Raw genomic sequence first — 17,565 nt, forward strand, 5'->3', positions numbered from 1 at the left:
ATGAGCAAACAGGTATAGAAAAAATAGCTACTTAGTAATAGAATAAGGATTTAAACCCAGGTCTTATGAAACCCAGTCCAATATTTATTCCATTGCCTTATTTTGCCATTCTTGTTAGAAGCCTATATTTGGTTTTTTGTTTTTTTTTTTTTTAAATTTGGTTAGGCAATGGGGTCAAGTGACTTGCCTAGGGTCACACAGCTAGTAAGTGTTATGGGTCCGAGGCCGCATTTGAACTCGGGTCCTCCTGAATCCAGGGCTGGTGCTCTACCCACTGCACCACCTACCTGTCCCCTAGAAGCCTATATTTGGAATGGCTTTCTTAAATTCTTTTGTTAAGTTTGTTAAATGTCACAATATGTTACATGCCAGTATTATAAATAACATTCAGAAGTCATGAATTATGCCAGTCCCTTTTGTGACTTCTCCCTCAGGGTTGCCTCTGATGTTCTTTTCAGTCTTTATTTTAATCTTGTAAAAATGCTGAGGGGAGGAAGTGGGGAACCTACTCAGTGTGACTTGTCCTAGGCCCTATTGTTTGTGATGTATGGCCTTACCTGATATTACTCGAAATGGATCTCTAGGATGCAGAGGTAGCTGTTAAATGATCCTACAGTGTTTGATTACTGGCCAAGACTTTTTTCTTATCCCCCCTCCTAAAGCTTGAAGCCCATGCTGTTCATTAAATGGGTCTTCTTCTCACAGGGATGTTTAACTCATGTGTGGTGAGAAAGAAGCAATGCTCCACACTGCAAACCCCAAAGTGGGAGACCAAAGTCATCAGGACCATTAAAGATCCAAGATTATCTTCTATTTACATTGTTATCTCATGTATGTACACAGTTGTTTGCATGTTGCTTTCCCATTAGAACATGAGCTACTTGAGGACAGAGACCACGTTTTTGCTGGCACATAGTAAAACACTTTGTAAAATGCCTATTGACCTGATTTGGTTTTTGTTTATGTCCTGATGATCATCAAAAAGTCTAGCTTTGCATCTGGATGAGCATTACTGATCTAACTTTTTTCAGGGTCTAGATCTGTGATTTCATTGGCATAGGGAGCTCAAGGTAAGGAAAACCTTTCACTAATGCTGAATGACAACTGTTCTGCAAATTATAGTTTCAGAGAATTGATAATATACTGAGATTAAGTGACTTGCCCAGGGTCATACAGCTAGTACGTGTCAGAGGTGGTACCTCAAACCAGGTTTTCTTAACTTTGAGGCCAGCTCTTCATCTACCATGCCACACTGATTCTTCTCTCTTCCTCACTCACCCCTCTCCCTCCCTTTCTCTCTCTCTCTCTCCCCCCCTTCCCTCTCCTCTCCCCTCCCCTCTGTGTCTACATGTATTACAGTATAATATTTATATATATAGTGTGTATATATGTGTGTATATATATATATATATAGTCAGTGTGATACACACATACATGTATATATGTATATATACATGTACATACACACACACACATTCAGTGATGTATGAGGTGTTCAGGGAGGCCTAGCACCTCCAGTGTGAGGGCTTGCTGAGTCCTTTTCAGGGCCGCTCATCCACTTTTGGTGTTCGCCCGTAACCCAACTCTCATCTGTGGCTCCAAGAAGCTATAGCACGTATAGTGGCCAAACCCTGGTAAAACCATCTCAGCTGATGGGCTACACCAGGTTGAGGGTAACCAATAGGCCTCAAACCAGTCAATGAGTTAGGGAGATGTCTACCCCAAGCATGTGAAGACTTTCCTGTGGAATGGGTAGGTGAAAACAATTTGTTCCAAAGGCCACGAAGGTAGCTGAAGTCTTTATTTATAATCATTAATATAATATCATATAATTCTATAAATACATTATAGTACATATATCATTATAATTTAATATAAACATAATACATATTATATAACACACATTAATAATTATAGTTCTATCAATATATAATATATAGATATATTCTTATTTGATCCTGAGTGACTTTATACCAACCTCATCAGCACTATATTTTGCATATTTTTTGTTTAATATATATGTGACTACAATGAAAAGAAAAAACACTTAAACTAAAATCCCATTCCAATGCCTCATTGTGATAAAGAGGTAACCATGAGCTCTTTTATACTATGCCAACAGAGTATAAGCCATGTATAAGTCTGGTGACAGATTATATGCCTGTTGTCCACCTTAGCCTAGCTAAATCTGGAGAGGCTCATCACCAGACTGACCACAGGTGATCCATTTTTCATCTGCTTCACCTCTTAAAGACCCTCTGCTGAGTTAGTTAGGGACTGTGGGCTATAGCAGTAGAGGGAATATCCACATTAATAAATCTGCCAATCCTTGATGAATAGAAATATATTAAGATAGGGACTGGATCTATGATTTCATTGGTGTAAGGAACTGCAAGGTGAGGAGTCGCTCTCTTCCAACGTAAATTGGCACCTTCTTTGAAATATAGTCTATAGACAGCTGCCCATATCACTGAGAAATCAAGGGATTTGCCCAGGGTCATGCACCAGTGTGTGTGACAGAGGCAGTCCTAATGGCTTTGAGGTCTGAAAGTTTTCATTATAACACACATGTCCTTATAACTGCAGGGAGGACACTGAGGACCTCCTATAGCCTTCTTAGTACATCAGTATAATGAATTTCTCAGATTAGCTAATTGTTACCTTAGGGGGAAAAAAAATCTTGTGTGTAGACTACTGCATAGTGTAATGGATTTGGATAAGATGTGATATAGGAGGAAACTGGTAGGAGGGCTGTTGAGTAGGAATACAGACTAAAGAGAAGTGGCCCAAGTGGGTACCATATTGGGGGCTTTATGCTTGGAACAGTGGGGTGTAGATTTGGAAAGCTTAAGAACTCTATTAAGAAGTCTTGAGCTCCCATTAATTTGTTCATGAAGTATGAGTTAACACATAAGTTATTCATTCAACTTGGCTAAAAAGCCCTATGTATGTGCTGGAAAAGTCCGTATGTGGGTTAGGATCTACTTGAAGTAGGGGTGCAGGAGCAGGGGGAGGAGAGAGAGGAGTACAAAGGCCCATGGAGAGCTCTCCTTGGTGCTGCCTCAGAGTTCAGAGCTCCGGTCTAGCCTCTTCTGCCAGTCCTGTCCACGTCTGTTTTCAAGCAACCTGTCTTGTTTTCACCAATCTTGCTTTAATTTCTGTTCATGAACACACTCCTTCCCCCTCATTTAAGGCAGGGTGGTCTATGTAGGTTGTACAGTGCCTGGAATCAGACCCGCCTTATGTGTCTAATGGCTCTGTTTATGAAATGGAAAAGATGATTCCCATTCATTGGAATAATGTGGTATTCCTCAAACTAGGTTTCCAAAATGTTCTGTCGAGAACTTTTTATTTCTAAATTTTTGATAAACTGGAATTTTTTACAGTATCTTACAAACTCCCAGCATAGTAACCATCAAATCCCACTCAGTGTGCAGTACCAGGAAAAAACCTTATAATCTTGTCCCTGCTCTTTGGATAAGTATGTATTTATAGCAGGAGGGTAAAGCCAAGGTTGTGGCATGGTGTTTCAGTGACTTCCTTTTTTCCTCCAACATTATCCTTGAATTTTGCTGCCAGCACTCAGAGAAAAAAAAATTATTTTTGTATTTGAACAAATTCACATAAAAATCTCTGTCTCTACCACCCAGTGCATTTCATCTAATCAAGGCAACAAGCTGCAGGTTTCCTTTTGTTGTGATCTTTTATGTGGCCTCTGAAGTGCAGTGTACAGCATGAGATGTTCAAGCTTGCAGTAATGGCCAAATTTGTATGCTGTGTGGCTCTGTGGGAGAGATCTCTGCTGCTCCTTTCTGTTAAATGTCTCTTAGAGGCTGGGGCTGTTTGTGCATTTCTACTCAGCAGTGTTCAGATTACTCATCTCAGGAATCAACATCCTATTTCTAGGAAAGTAGGGAGAAATTATGGTTTCTCTTTAGAGCATTTTTTTCAGGAAGAACAGAAATACATAATACAATGTTTTTCCCTTAAGGTCTTCCTTACCTGGCCTTGAGTATTTCCCTAAAAGTGTGTATTTTGGATCTGCCAGAAAGAAAAGAAACAGGTCATACTAATGACTATATTCAGACTATATTCATTGCCTTTGGCTTGGAAAATAATAATAAGATCTTATTTTTGGAAATAATTACAATTTTCTAGGTTTCTGATGGGGAAAAACGTATTTGGCCTGACGATATTTAGAAAAAATGATCTAATCTAATTGCAGAGGGCTATTATTATTGTCATTATAGGAGGCCATATGGTCATATACAATTAGCTGAGTGGTAAATCTCAGTTCTTTAGTTAGATACTGATTGTATATATCCTTCAGAATTTAAATATATGTGTGTGTTTGTACACATATATGTATATATTTATCTTTTCCCCAGTAGTTCCTTCTATTTCTTAAATAGAAACAGTCATATTCATATATATGAATATATTCATGGTTATATATATATTCATATATACACACATTCACATGCGTGTATATATATATATATATATATATATATATATATATATATGTATATGGAGGGAGGTGGGGGAGAGAGAGAGAGAGAGAGAGAGAGAGAGAGAGAGAGAGAGAGAGAGAGAGAGAGAGAGATGTCAAATGGGTAAAACTGAGAAATTGCCCTGTGATGTCCTTTGCAAATTTCTGAATACTTTTCTCTCTCATTCATTCAACTCTGAGAAGGCTGGATACTGACCTCTGACTATTTACCTTGTTTGAGATCTCTCTTCTTCAAGCATATGCAGGCTTTTTAGTACTGAGCTATCTGAATTTCAGGTTCATGACATGGTATTTTAAATTTTTCATTATTTATCCCTATATTTGTATGTGAAATGTATAAAGATAGAATTATATTTCAGAAGGCAATGGGAAAATATTAGTGGCAGTGGTTTTTTTTAGCATAAAATTTGGTGAATAGGTTAAGTTTTAAATTCAGATCTTTTCCAATATGCTGCTGGCAGAATTTATTTTTGTATTTCATATTTAGGAGGCCTATTGTCTGAAATTATTTCACATTCTTTGCTTTCCTAGAAACTTCTCACATCAAATCATGAATTCAATAACATGGAAATTTTTTTTAAAAATAGCACTTTATAATGGCAAAAATGGGCATGAGAGGGATAAAAAGAATATACAGAGATGATAGATAAACCTAGAAAAGACTACATAAAATGTGGAAGAAAATGGAATAAGATATCTGTCTAAAAGGAATATGACTTTGTTTCTAGTTAAGGAATAGAAGGAATTACTAGGGAAAAGAAATGTTTTTGATTACATGAAAATAAAATATTTTATACAGCAAAAATAAGAAAATAAGAAAACAAAGTATTTCACATAAATATTTATAATAATACACAGATACAATTTAAAATCTACAATCCTAGTTTCTAATACATAGTCAGTGGTTATGAACAGTTTACCAAAAAAAGAGAAAGAGAGAGAGAGAGAGAGAGAGAGAGAGAGAGAGAGAGAGAGAGAGAGAGAGAGAAGAAACATAAATTGTTAATAGTCACTTGAAAACTTCTCAGCCTCATTGCTAAGTAAGAGGTGCAGATTAAACCCATTCTGAGGCACCATATTAGATGCACCAAATTGACAAGAATAATTAATGAGCACTGTCACTGAATGTCAGTGTTGTAGAGAAGCAGGCAAACTCATTCATTGTTGGTAGAACTCCAAACTGGGGGATTATTTTTAGAAAGTGATCCGGCATTACACAGCTAAAATTTCTAAATGATCATACTGTTTTATCCCATAATTCCATTTCTGGTGCTATAGTATGAGAATGTTATATTTTTAAAAGCTATTCAGAAGGTTATTTTTTTTTAAAGAGCACTCCTTATTTGTGGTTGCAAAATAAAGGCAAAAATACATATGAAAGCAGTCTTAATGTCCCACAATAGGAGAATGGTTAGACAAGTTGTGGCATATTAATGTAGTGGCATAGTATCAGTGTGATCAATGAATCCCCTGAAGTGATTTCATTTTTCAAATCCTTATTGCATATTTCCAGTGACCATATTTTACATAAATTATGGCTTTGAATAGCATGAGCCTGAATACATTGGACTATTTCTTGAGATTCATCGTTCACACTAATTGAGACCAGGCTGAAATTAAGATGAAGAATTGAAAAGGCAGGGGAGAGAACACATATTTGTTATTAAGTACCTACTATGTGCTAGGTACTATGCTAAGTGCTTTACAAATATTATCTCATTTTATCCTCATGACAACTCTGGGAGGTAGATGCTATTATGATCCCCATTTTACAGTTGAGGAAACTGAAACAGGCAGTGGTTAAGTGACTAGTCCAGGGTCACACAATTAGTAGATGTCTGAGGTTGAATTTGAACTCAGGTTTTCCTAACTCCAGGCCCAGAGCTCTATCCATCATGTCCTCTAGGTGCCTCTATATGAAAAAAAGAACTTCTATGAAATAATTTAAATTGAAAAAATCAGAGCCAGAAGAACAGAACACAGAACTACAGAAGTATAAAAGGGAAGAGTAAATGGGAAATGAATGGATGAAGAAATTTGATACTTAGAGGGAATGACTGAAAAGTTAAGGCATCTTATACACTAAAATCCATTTATTTAAATTAAATTGTGGCAGAGGTAGTTTGAGCAAGTATAGATATTTGATATTCAATTTATAATATATCACGAGAAAGGAAAACAAAGAACATCCACGATATATTCACTGTATGCCACCTTGTAGAATAAGACAGTTTTAGAGGAGGAAGGGCCCCAGAGTATCATTTAGTCCAACACCTGCCTGTATGTACATGAAGAAAGAGAGCCCCAAAGCCAATGAGTGAATTCCCAGGTCAAGTATCCTGTTAGTGGTACAGATCTTCTGCACCCTTTCACTCCTTCCCCAAGTCCAGTGCTCTTTTTAGGAGCTGTTCGTAAGCAGTTAATTTGGTATACACCTGTTCGTTTGGTTAAAAGAAATATCGTCATCTCTTGTTTTGGTGGCAGTCTGAGCTTAAGCCAGTCCTACTGATAATCTGCTACTTATCGTCTCAGAGAACTTGTGTTTACTTTGGTGCAACAATATTTATTCAGTTCTTTGACACATCTTTGCTTTTGCCGTTGTGGATACTGTCTCCTGCTGTGTAGATAGTAAGCCATGGAGGCCTCCTCTCCATCTTGTATGTATGCTAGGTAGGTAGGTGTCGGTGTATGGAGAGCTGGGCCTGGAGTCAGGAAGACTTGAGTTCAAATGTGGCCATGGATACTAGCTGTGTGATCTCTGTCTGCCCAGTTTCCTCATGTAAAATGAAGATAATAATAGCACCTGCCTACCAGGGTTGTGAGTTTTAGATGAGATAATATTTGTAAAATTCTTAGCACAATATCTGGCACATAGCAGGTGCTTAATAAATGCTTGTTCCTTCCTTCCTTCCTTCCCTGATCCTGCCATCCTATTAATCCTCTATGAAGATCTTCCCAACTTACAGAGGTATTCCTCTAGGTCTTCTGTTATTCCTCTGGTACCAGTACCCTGACTGTCCTCTTGTCATCCTTTGCTTTAACTATATGACTGTCCCACTTCCTTTGCTGGTCATACAATTCCTCAATGATACCCCAATGCTCACAAATTATTGTGGGTAATAGGGTATAGTCCACTTATACTCACCAAAAAAGTATGGTGTTTTTAAAAAATGGGAGCTGCTTGGGATTGTTGAAAACAATTCCCTAAATAGAATCTAGCCCTCCTTCTTCAATTCAGTTCAGTTCTTTGCCTGAGTCATTGACCAGTGAGCTGACCAATAATACTTATTGTTAATGAGTATCTGTGCATACACACATTACAGTGATAGGCACTGTTGGGAATTGAGGGGGGAAATGGTTTCATTTTTTAAAAAAAAATTTAGCTGCTTATTTAAACCTATAACTAAAGTCCAATTTTGACACTTATTGTAGTATAAAGGTAACCCTGGATTTTTCCAGGCTTAACTACAGACTCCAATTTCAAAAAGATAATACAAAATGGAAAGCTTCAACTAGAGGCTTAATAGTGGATTTGGTGTCTATTGCCCAAGAAGCAGCCTAGCTAAATGAACCAAGGCACACACACACACACACACACACACACACTCATAACAATTCATAAGTAGCATCTGGTAAATTATGGTAGTTTAGAAATATGGGTTTAGATCCTAAAAGGACCTCAGTGACCATCTAATCAAGCTTCCATATTTTACAGATAAGGAAACTGAGGCCTAGAGAGATTAATTGGCTTGCTCATGGTCACATAGGCAGTAAGTGACAGAGTGAGGATTCAAATCTAAATCCTCTGACTCCAAGTCCCACTCTGTTTCCATCACTGTATTTCACTGCCAATTGTAATCTATATTAGTGCAAGATTTTTTCCATGCTGATGAAATTTTTGAATGAAATTTTTTTTGATATATGATCTAAATTTATTCACATAGACATGGACTGTCTGTGCATGGTATAAAAGGGAATGGGTTGTTGGCAAATAAGGAGTAAATTTAACCTTATAGATGAAGCAATTTGGCCAAGGCCAAACCATCTTATTTTCATTCAGTGCATATCTGAATTATTCAGATAATTGCATGAGCTCTCCAATTAACTTATGGGGAGAGAACCACAGAGAAGTGCAGCAGTAACTAAAGGTGTAATAGTAGGACAGAGGCATACTGAAAGAATGCAAAATTTTGGCAAATGTGAAGCATCAAAAAAAAATTAAACCAATATTTAATGCTTTAGTAATGAGGGGAACTAATGATATTCATATAATAATCCGGTTACTGTTTACATTGAAAGCTGTTCCCTGATTTAATAGAAAATGTGTCTGGTTTTGATTTTATCAAACATTTGTTAGCAAGATTGCTGCCAGGAGACCGAACCAGTCTTGGAATAAAAGGGATCCTTGTCTGTTGATTTTTCTAGGCAAGTATAGAATGTTTCTCTTCTGTCGGAGGTAAGCTCTAAACTGAGAGGAATAATGTGAGTTAACCTTTTAAAAGTTTTGCATATTTGATAGTCTGAATTAACCTGATATCTCAGTGAGCATGTAATAATAATAATAAAACTAACACTTACATATATGCCAGGCTTTCTTTTAGGTCTTTGGGTATGTGGGTACTAGGAGAGCATAAGAGAGGACTGTATCTCTACTCTCTCGGAGTCTTACCACATTACCAGCCAACTTCCTTTTCCAATCATATCTCCTAAATAGTGTTTTTTATGACCTTTTAGAGTTGTATAAATATGAATTCTCTTTCTTCTCCTTTTCTTCTATTTCCCTTTATCACCTTCCCTTCCTCCTTTCCCCTGCCTCTTCCTTGTTATGATATTTATAGTATGTTATTATCCCTTCCACATTGTGGGGTTTAGGACCATGGTGCCTCTGTGCACGCCCTCTCTCTCCGCCTCCTCCCTGCGCCCGCCCCCCCCCCAGTGATCTGGAAAATCTGCATGAAATTTTTTGACCCTTCGTTCCAGAGGAGGGTTTGAATTATTATGGTATTAAAAGAAAATATGTTGATATTATACAATACTATACATACGTTTTATGCATTTCTGAGTTTCTAAACTTTGTGTCATCTTTGGCCTTTGTGCGTCATCTGTGGCTTCCACAAAACTCCCCCAGAATTCCCACTTAATTTCTTATGCCAACTCCAGATATATCATTACCAAGATGGGGAAAGTGGTGATGTGGAAGGGAAAACTGTAGTTAGGCACACCAGAGTGAACAAAGAAGGTGAGTGTCAAAGGTGATGATGATGATGATGATGATGATGACGACGACGACAATGCCATTCCCTTTGTGATACAATGACTGATATAACAGGTTTCTTTCATCATGGAAAGGTGTCATTTAGGTGTTCTCCTTGTTCTTCAAAACTAGCATTATGACAGCGTTAAGGTAGGCAGCACAGCGAAACCAGTCTAGCAATCAATAAGCATTTGTTAAGTGCCTGCTAGGGAGGAAAGAAGGATTTTTTAAGCACTTACTGTGGACCAGGTACTGTGCTAAGCATTTTACAAATATCATCTCCTTTGATGTGCACAACAACTCTGGAAAGTAGGTACTATTATGATGCCCATTTTATAGTTGAGGAAACTGAGGCAGACAGAGGTTAACCTTTGCCTAGAGTCATACAGCCAAAGTGCCTGAGGATGCAACTGAACTCAGGTTTTCCTGACTCTGGCCAGTGCGTGCTCTCTCTCTCTCTCTCTCTCTCTCTCTCTCTCTCCACACACACTCACATATACACATAAGTGTGTATATATAACTATGTGTATATATGTTGAGGAGACCACATTTTATTTAACAGTATACTATAAATACATTGACCTGGAGGTTAGGAGAGTTGGGTTCTAGGTAGCTCTGATACTAACTAGTAAGTCATTTTCCCTCTATGGGCTTCAGTTTCCTCATTTATAAAATGAGGGGGGCTAGACTTGATCTCTTTACCACTCCAACATTTTAATTTCATGATGTCCCAATCCTTACTATGAGATCTGGTTTTGGAGGGTAGTGCAGCTTCTATTTCTTCTCATTCACTCTCTTCCCCCAGTTGCTGCAAAAGAAAAGCATGATTACCCAGTGGGGTCTAGACGCATAGCCTCTGCAGCTCAGTAACTTTGGAGAGCTTTGCATTTCAAAATTAAATGAAAAGATGAGATGAATGGCATGTGTTCAGGAGTGAGGGCTTCTGATGAATTGTTTGTATCCAGTGTTGTAATTGTGTATTCCTCAGTATGCCCAGTGTTACCTTGAAATTCCTCAGTGAATTTGTACCTTGTCCTGAGAGTACATACAGTCTCTTTAATTCTTCAAATGGTGATTATCTACATCTATTAAGGCCCATGAGGACTGATTAGGAATGTGTATCTTAGGGGAGAGAATGCTTAGAGGGGAACATTATAGCTACCTTTAAGTATTATACTAGAATATGGAAGGATTAGAGTTGTTCCTTTTGGCCCAAGAGAGCAGGACCCAAACTAGTGGATAAAAGTTTCGGGGAGATAGATTTTTTTCCCCCCTCAGCACAATGAAGAACTTTCCAGTGTACAAAAATGGGACAGACAGACTCATGAGGTAGTGAGCTTCCTGTTATTGGAGGTGTTGAAAGGCTTCATGACCTTTTGGGGATGATATAGGGAGGATTTGTGCAGCACGAAGGGGGTTGGATTAGATGTCTTCTAAGGACCTTTCCAATGCTGAGATTCCATTATATAAGAGACTCAAATGGCTGGAGCTGCCCATTTTCTCTCTTGCCTCTACTTTGGGACCTTTTGATGGCCTCATGAGTGTTCTTGCAAACCAGTGGCAATGGAAAGAGGAGGTAAAACTCCAATCAGTCCATTGCTTGTTCACAGCTCTAAGGGTTTTGGTGGGAGATGATCTAGAAGTTGTTGGTTAAAAAGTAGTATCTGTGAATTCCAGTTATTTGCATGTGTGGACTTCTAGTCACTTATCATTACAGATAATTAAGTAGATGCTAATTTTTTATTTGTTTATTATGTTTATAAATTATAAATTTTTTATTTTGTTATGCATCCCAAAGTGAAATTTTTGTAGAACAGAGTGCATAGCTTTTGGGGCAGTAAAAATACCTTCATGCCAGAGAATGTGAGCTCCTTGAGAGCAGAGACTGTCTTACCTTTCTTTGTATCCCTAATGCTTAGCACTTGGGCACTCAAGAAATGTTATTGTAGGTATTTAATAAATTTTTATTAAGGCACACAATAGGCACTTAATAAATGGTAATTGAGTATCCATTTCAGCAGGGTATGAGTACATGAGAGCATTTCCTTCCCTAACCAATACCTAAATCTTTAGATTTATTTCAAGGAGGTTGGCGGGATAGGTCTTGAATGGATGCTAATTGCATGCTATTGATGCACATCCATGCACTGGTTCACCTTGGAGCTCTGGGGGCTTCTGAAAACACTTAATTCTCTGTTTAGTTTTATATTTGACTGTTGATCATAGTATCTGTTCATTCAACTACTGAATTCTTGGAGTTCAGTAATGAGTCAGTCAGCTAGGTGTTATGGGAAATGCAAGACAAGTTTAGCAGCTTACAAGTTGCTTTAGGAGACATGGAAAAACTACTAGAGGGTATGACAAAAAGGGATAATCATGGACTAAATTGTATGATGGTCAGATGATCCTCTATGAGTTCAACAAAGTCAATTAAAATGTGTTTTTTAAAAATTCAGAGGACTGAATATGAACTCCCTTCCAGAGAAGTGATGGAATTAAAATGCAGAATGAGACATGCATATTTGGACGTGGCCAATGTGGGAACTTGTTTTGCTAGATTCTGCATATTTATTGTAAGGGTTTAGAAAATTATTCTATCCAGGGGCAGTGTGGTTGTGAGAGAGATAATAAACACTTAAAAAAAAGGCTTTATGCAGCAAGTTGAATTTGAGTAGGACCTTGAAGACTGGTAAAGATTTAGAAAGGTGGAGAGATAAGACAACATTTTAGGTGAGGACAAACAAAATCATGAGCACAAGAATGAACGTGGTGATGCTGGGGGGAGGGGGGAGGAAGAGACAGGGGACAGTAAAGTGAATGTCCTTATTAGATTAGCCATGCTATAACATCTTCCTCAGCCTTTCCATCTTTGAATAACTAACTTAACCAGAAGTATGGTTTAGTAACATTTTAAGTTGGGTCATTCCCTGGCATCTCAATTTCCTAATCGGTAAAATGAAGGCAAGGAGACTAGGTGATCCCTAAGACCTCTTCTAGCCATAACCAGCTAATGAAAATCACATTTTTTATTTTTTTAATTTTAATTTTGAATTTTATTTTGATTTTGATTTTGAAAATTGACTTTTTAGGAATGATTTTTTCTAAAGAGATAGTAGTCCTTTAAGGGCAGGGACTGTTTCATTATTGGTATAGCCAACATGGATCACAATGCCTTGTGTATTACAGGTATGTCAAATTTGTGTCAAATTGATTTTTGTTGAATTGAAGTAAAAGGATCTAGTGGTGAAATACGGGTAATTGTGATTTATTTTTATTTTTTCTTAAGAGTTCATTTTACTCAGTTGATATATTTTATTATGCAATAATTGAAATTAACCATTTTCATCTTAAGTCCCTTAGCTTTTGGCCACTTCATTTAACCAATGAAAGGGCTGGTAACTATCCCCATGGAGATGACTTCATTTGTCTTCTTTCCTGAGTGAGACAGTTACATACCTGTAACTTATGCGCTATGACATACTACTGCTCAGGGAGTACTTTGTGGCCATCTGGTGTGGTGTGAGGTCCAGGTCAGGGCTAAGTCCCCTATGAATAAAGGAACTCTTCCTTTCCTAGAGCAGCAGAGCCTGGCTGCAGCTGGAGAGGGAACAGCCATCACCTCAGTGTCTGCATTTGGATTGGAAAGAGGCAGTTTTTCATGGAATATATCATTAGGGGCAGCAGGATGTGCACATTAAACTGGCTTCTGTCAAGCATCATTTTTTATTTTATTTTATTAATTAATCTATTTTGATTTATCAACAATCATTTCCATAAGTTTTTGAGTTTTAAATTTTTCTCGCCTTCCCTCCCCACCTCCCTCTCCAAGGTGGCACCCAATCTAATATTAGGCTCTACACATGCATTCCTTTTAACATATTTTCACATTAGTCATGTTGTAAGGAGGAATTAGAACCAATAAAAGGAAGCACAAGAAAGAGGAAACAAAACAGAAGAAAAAAAGAGCAAATAGTAAAGCATCGTGTTTTGAAGGCAGGGGAAAGGTATAAGGAATTCTGGGAAAGGAACTCAATGAAAGCCTGTTAGCTGGCAAAATTGCACATTCTGTGGCAACGTGGGAAGAGTATGAGAAACAATCATTAAACATTTATAATAAGGTGCTACGATTATTGGCTTGGGATTTTTCCTTGTGGTTGATGAAGGGCTTGTTCCTGAAGTATGACTCAAATGATCAATTATAACCTCAAATGTCCATAGATATGCCTAGTTTGCAGAAGAGAGCATACAGGGGAGACACAGGGAATATGTTTTTCAGTAATAAGAAGGCTGTGCCCTTCCCCTCCACTTCCTGCCCCACATACACCTGCAGGGTCCAGACCCTTCTGATAGACTGGTGAAGCCTAGGAACCCTTTTCAGAATAATATTTGTAAATGCAGAAGATAAAATACATCGGATTATAAAGGAAGCCAATTTTTCATATATATATATATATATATATATATAAATTTTTTTTTGGCTATGCAATGTGTTAAGTGACTTGCCAGGGTCACACAGCTAGTAAGTATTATATGTCTGAGACTAGATTTGAACTTGGGTCCTCCTGAATCCAGAGCCTGTCCTCCATCCACTGTGCCACCCAGCTGCCCCTGGAAACCAATTATATTGAAAATGTTATCAAAATTTATATACATATAAATTATATACAAATAAATATATATGTATATATACACATAAAAATAAATACACATAAAAAATGAAAACCCCAAACGGGGTCAGGAAGAGTTGAGCACAACTGAATATAGAAATATAAATGTATATATGTATATGCACAAAATATATCATAAATATATATGTGTATATACACATACATTTATATTTCTATATTCATATATTTCCCTCTCTATATTTTTGGTGACTTTTTTCAATATGTGTGTATATATATATATATATATATATATATATATATATGTGTGTGTGTGTGTGTATGTACATATACACATAATGGACAGCTAGGTAGGACAGTGGATAGGGTACTGGCTTTGAGTCAGGAATACTAATCTTCCTTAGTTCAAATTAGGCCTCAAGCACTTACGAGCTGTGTGACTCTGGACCAGTCACTTAACCCTGTTTGCCTCAGTTCCTCCTCTGTAAAATGAGCTGGAGAAGGAAATAGCAAACCTCTAGTATCTTTGCCAAGAAAACCCTAATTGGGGTCATGAAGAGACATGACTGAAAAATGACTGAACAACAAATACATAATACTATAGAAAAAATATATGTATATAGAAACACATACACATAAAGTTTATGAATCCCAATTTAGAACTCTTGGCCCAGATACAGGAGCAGAGGGAGAATAACAATAATGATAGCTAATATTTATGTAGCACTTTATATATATTATCTCCCTGAATCCTCACAACAACCCTATGAGGTTGATATTATTATGTCCTCCTTTGTTGTTTGTTATTATTGTACAGTCATATCCAACTCTTCATGTCCCCATTTACAGATAAGAAAATTGACACCATGAGAGACTGTTACTTGCCCAGGATCAACATAGCTTGTAAGTGTTTGAGGCAAGATTCAAACACAGGCCTTCCTATGTCCAATACTGTGTCTCTAAGTAATCAGGTCAATTTCTGAAAGTGGAATACAGCTTTGAGGGAAAACTTGTATAAAGTTATGCATAAATTATAATAGAGTATGTAGAAGGGGGAGGATGTAGTGGTATGTTTTCCCATGAACTCACTGAAAAATATTGCCTGGGAACTGCATTCTGGGGACATGTGCTACTGGTATTGAACACTGTGTATCCCTTGCATACTGCTGTGTTTATACTGGGCTGATATACATGTATAGTTCAGTATTCTTTTGCTGCTGCTACTTCCCATGGAAGAGAAAGCCAACCTGTAGGATCCCTCTGGGAGCATTATGGCTATAGTGCTGGAGTGCAGGGTAATGAGGAAGGTAGGCTCATTCCCTGTTTTTCTTCTGCATGAGATCATTCCCATACTTTTTTCCCCCCATTCCCTTTGAAGAAAAACATTTTTAGTTCAAATGGAATAAAAGTGACACAGTCCTTGAGAATCATGATATTGTGGAAAGAGTGCCAGGCCAAAATCAGAAGACTTGGGATTCTACTCTTGGCTTTGTAGCTAGCTAATTGAGTGATCTTGGGCATATTAATTAACCAGTCTAATCTTTGATTTCCTCATCTATAAAATGAAATGATCTCTAAGGTCATAGGTTATAGAGCTGGGAGAAACCTTGGAGATAAATTAGGTCTACTTCCTTCATTTCATAGGACAGCTGAAACTTAGAGAGAGTATCAAAGACCTAGAGTTGGAACTAACCTGAGATCTATTATCTAAGGCCAAGAGTTAATTTAAGTGACTTACCCAAATACTAAGTACAGAATTGTGATTCAAACCCAGGTCTTTTGACTCTGGATGTTGTAGTAGTAGTAGTAGTAGTAGTAGTAGTAGTAGTAGTAGTAGTAGTAGTAGTAGTAGTAGTAGTAGTAGTAGTAGTAGTAGTAGTGGGTGGTGGTGGTGGTAGTAGTAGTAGTAGCAGTAGCAACATTCATATACAGGCTGCTAGATGGTGTGGTGGATAAAGTGGTGGGCCTGGGAGTCAAGAAGATTCATCTTCCTGAGTTCAAATCCAGCCTCAGATGCTTACTAGCTTTGTGACTCTGGGCAAGTCACTTAACCCTGTTTGCCTCAATTTTCTCATCTGTAAAGGCAAACTATGCCATGAAAACCCCAAATTGGGTTAGGAAGAGTTGGACATAGCTGAAAAATGACTAAACAACAACATTTATGTAATATGGTAAAGTTTACAAAGTACATTACATATATTATCTTATTTGTTCTTCACCACAACTTTATAATGTACATGGTATTTTTATCCTCATTTTACAGATGAGGAAACAGGTGGGGAGAGGTCAAGTGACTCACCCCTAGGGAAGACACAACAAGTAAGGCAGTTTTTGAACTTAGATCTTCCTGACTCTTAAGGCCAGAACTCTATACCCATGATGCCTTCCTCTCTCATCTCTTTTAATGTCAAGACCTAGCCCTATCTTAGTGAATCTAGAAAACCACATTGTATTTATGGTGGTGAATTGGGATAGTGATCTGTTCATGGGAACTTCAGCCTGTCTTTCTCTTCTTGCCTGTCTTCCTAGTATGAAAGAGAGTGAAAACTTTGCCCCCCTCCCTCCCCCAAAAAATCTAGCTTCAGTGGAAAATAGAGACTACTCTGATGCGACATTCTCGCTTACCCACTTAATGTTCAGAGATACTTGAGGCTCAGAAAAAGAAGAGCAGCCTGAAGCAGAAGTAGCTAACCCCTACTCTTCCTACTAGGTGGCAGCTAGGTGGCTCAGTGGATAGAGCACTGGGCCTGGAGTCAGTCAGAAAGACCTGAATTCAAAACTGGCCTCACATATTTGTTAGCTGTGTGTCCCTGGGCAAGTCACTTAACCTCTGTTTTCCTTAATCCAGTGGAGAAGGAAATGGCAAACCACTCCAGGATTTTTTGCCAACAAAAACCCATGGACAACATTGGTCCATGGGGTCACGAATAATCTATCACAACTGAACAACAATTCTGCTGCTCACTGTTGTCCTTGGGTAGCTTGAGGCTCAGGGGCTACAGGGCCATACCATTGAGTCCTTGAAGAAATCCTGATGGGCTTTACTTAGAGTTATTTACCTGTCATTGTAGCTTCATACCAGCCATGGTGTCAGGCTCTGTCTTTAATTTCTTTCCCCCTTTCTGACTTGGTGACATTTCTCTGGATCTAGGAGTAGTACACTAGAAAATACT

The 17,565-nt window shown here is 37.9% G+C and overlaps 1 protein-coding gene and 1 long non-coding RNA gene across 2 annotated transcripts in view; one reads left to right on the forward strand and one right to left on the reverse strand.

Annotated features, from left to right (window-relative positions):
- Positions 1 to 17,565, forward strand: part of GFOD1 (Gfo/Idh/MocA-like oxidoreductase domain containing 1) — a 151,216-nt gene that overhangs the window by 51,701 nt on the left and 81,950 nt on the right. The gene's annotated exons all lie outside the window — the stretch shown is intronic.
- Positions 3,571 to 9,725, reverse strand: LOC110191996 (uncharacterized). The gene is made up of 3 exons (XR_002320053.2): positions 9,559 to 9,725; positions 4,003 to 4,041; positions 3,571 to 3,902 (listed from the first exon to the last, which is right to left on the reverse strand). It is a non-coding gene; the product is annotated as an uncharacterized LOC110191996 (long non-coding RNA).

This window comes from Phascolarctos cinereus, unplaced genomic scaffold (genome assembly GCF_003287225.1).
Source record: "Phascolarctos cinereus isolate Bilbo 61053 unplaced genomic scaffold, phaCin_HiC Scaffold_4;HRSCAF=312, whole genome shotgun sequence".
Taxonomy (NCBI): domain Eukaryota; kingdom Metazoa; phylum Chordata; class Mammalia; order Diprotodontia; family Phascolarctidae; genus Phascolarctos; species Phascolarctos cinereus.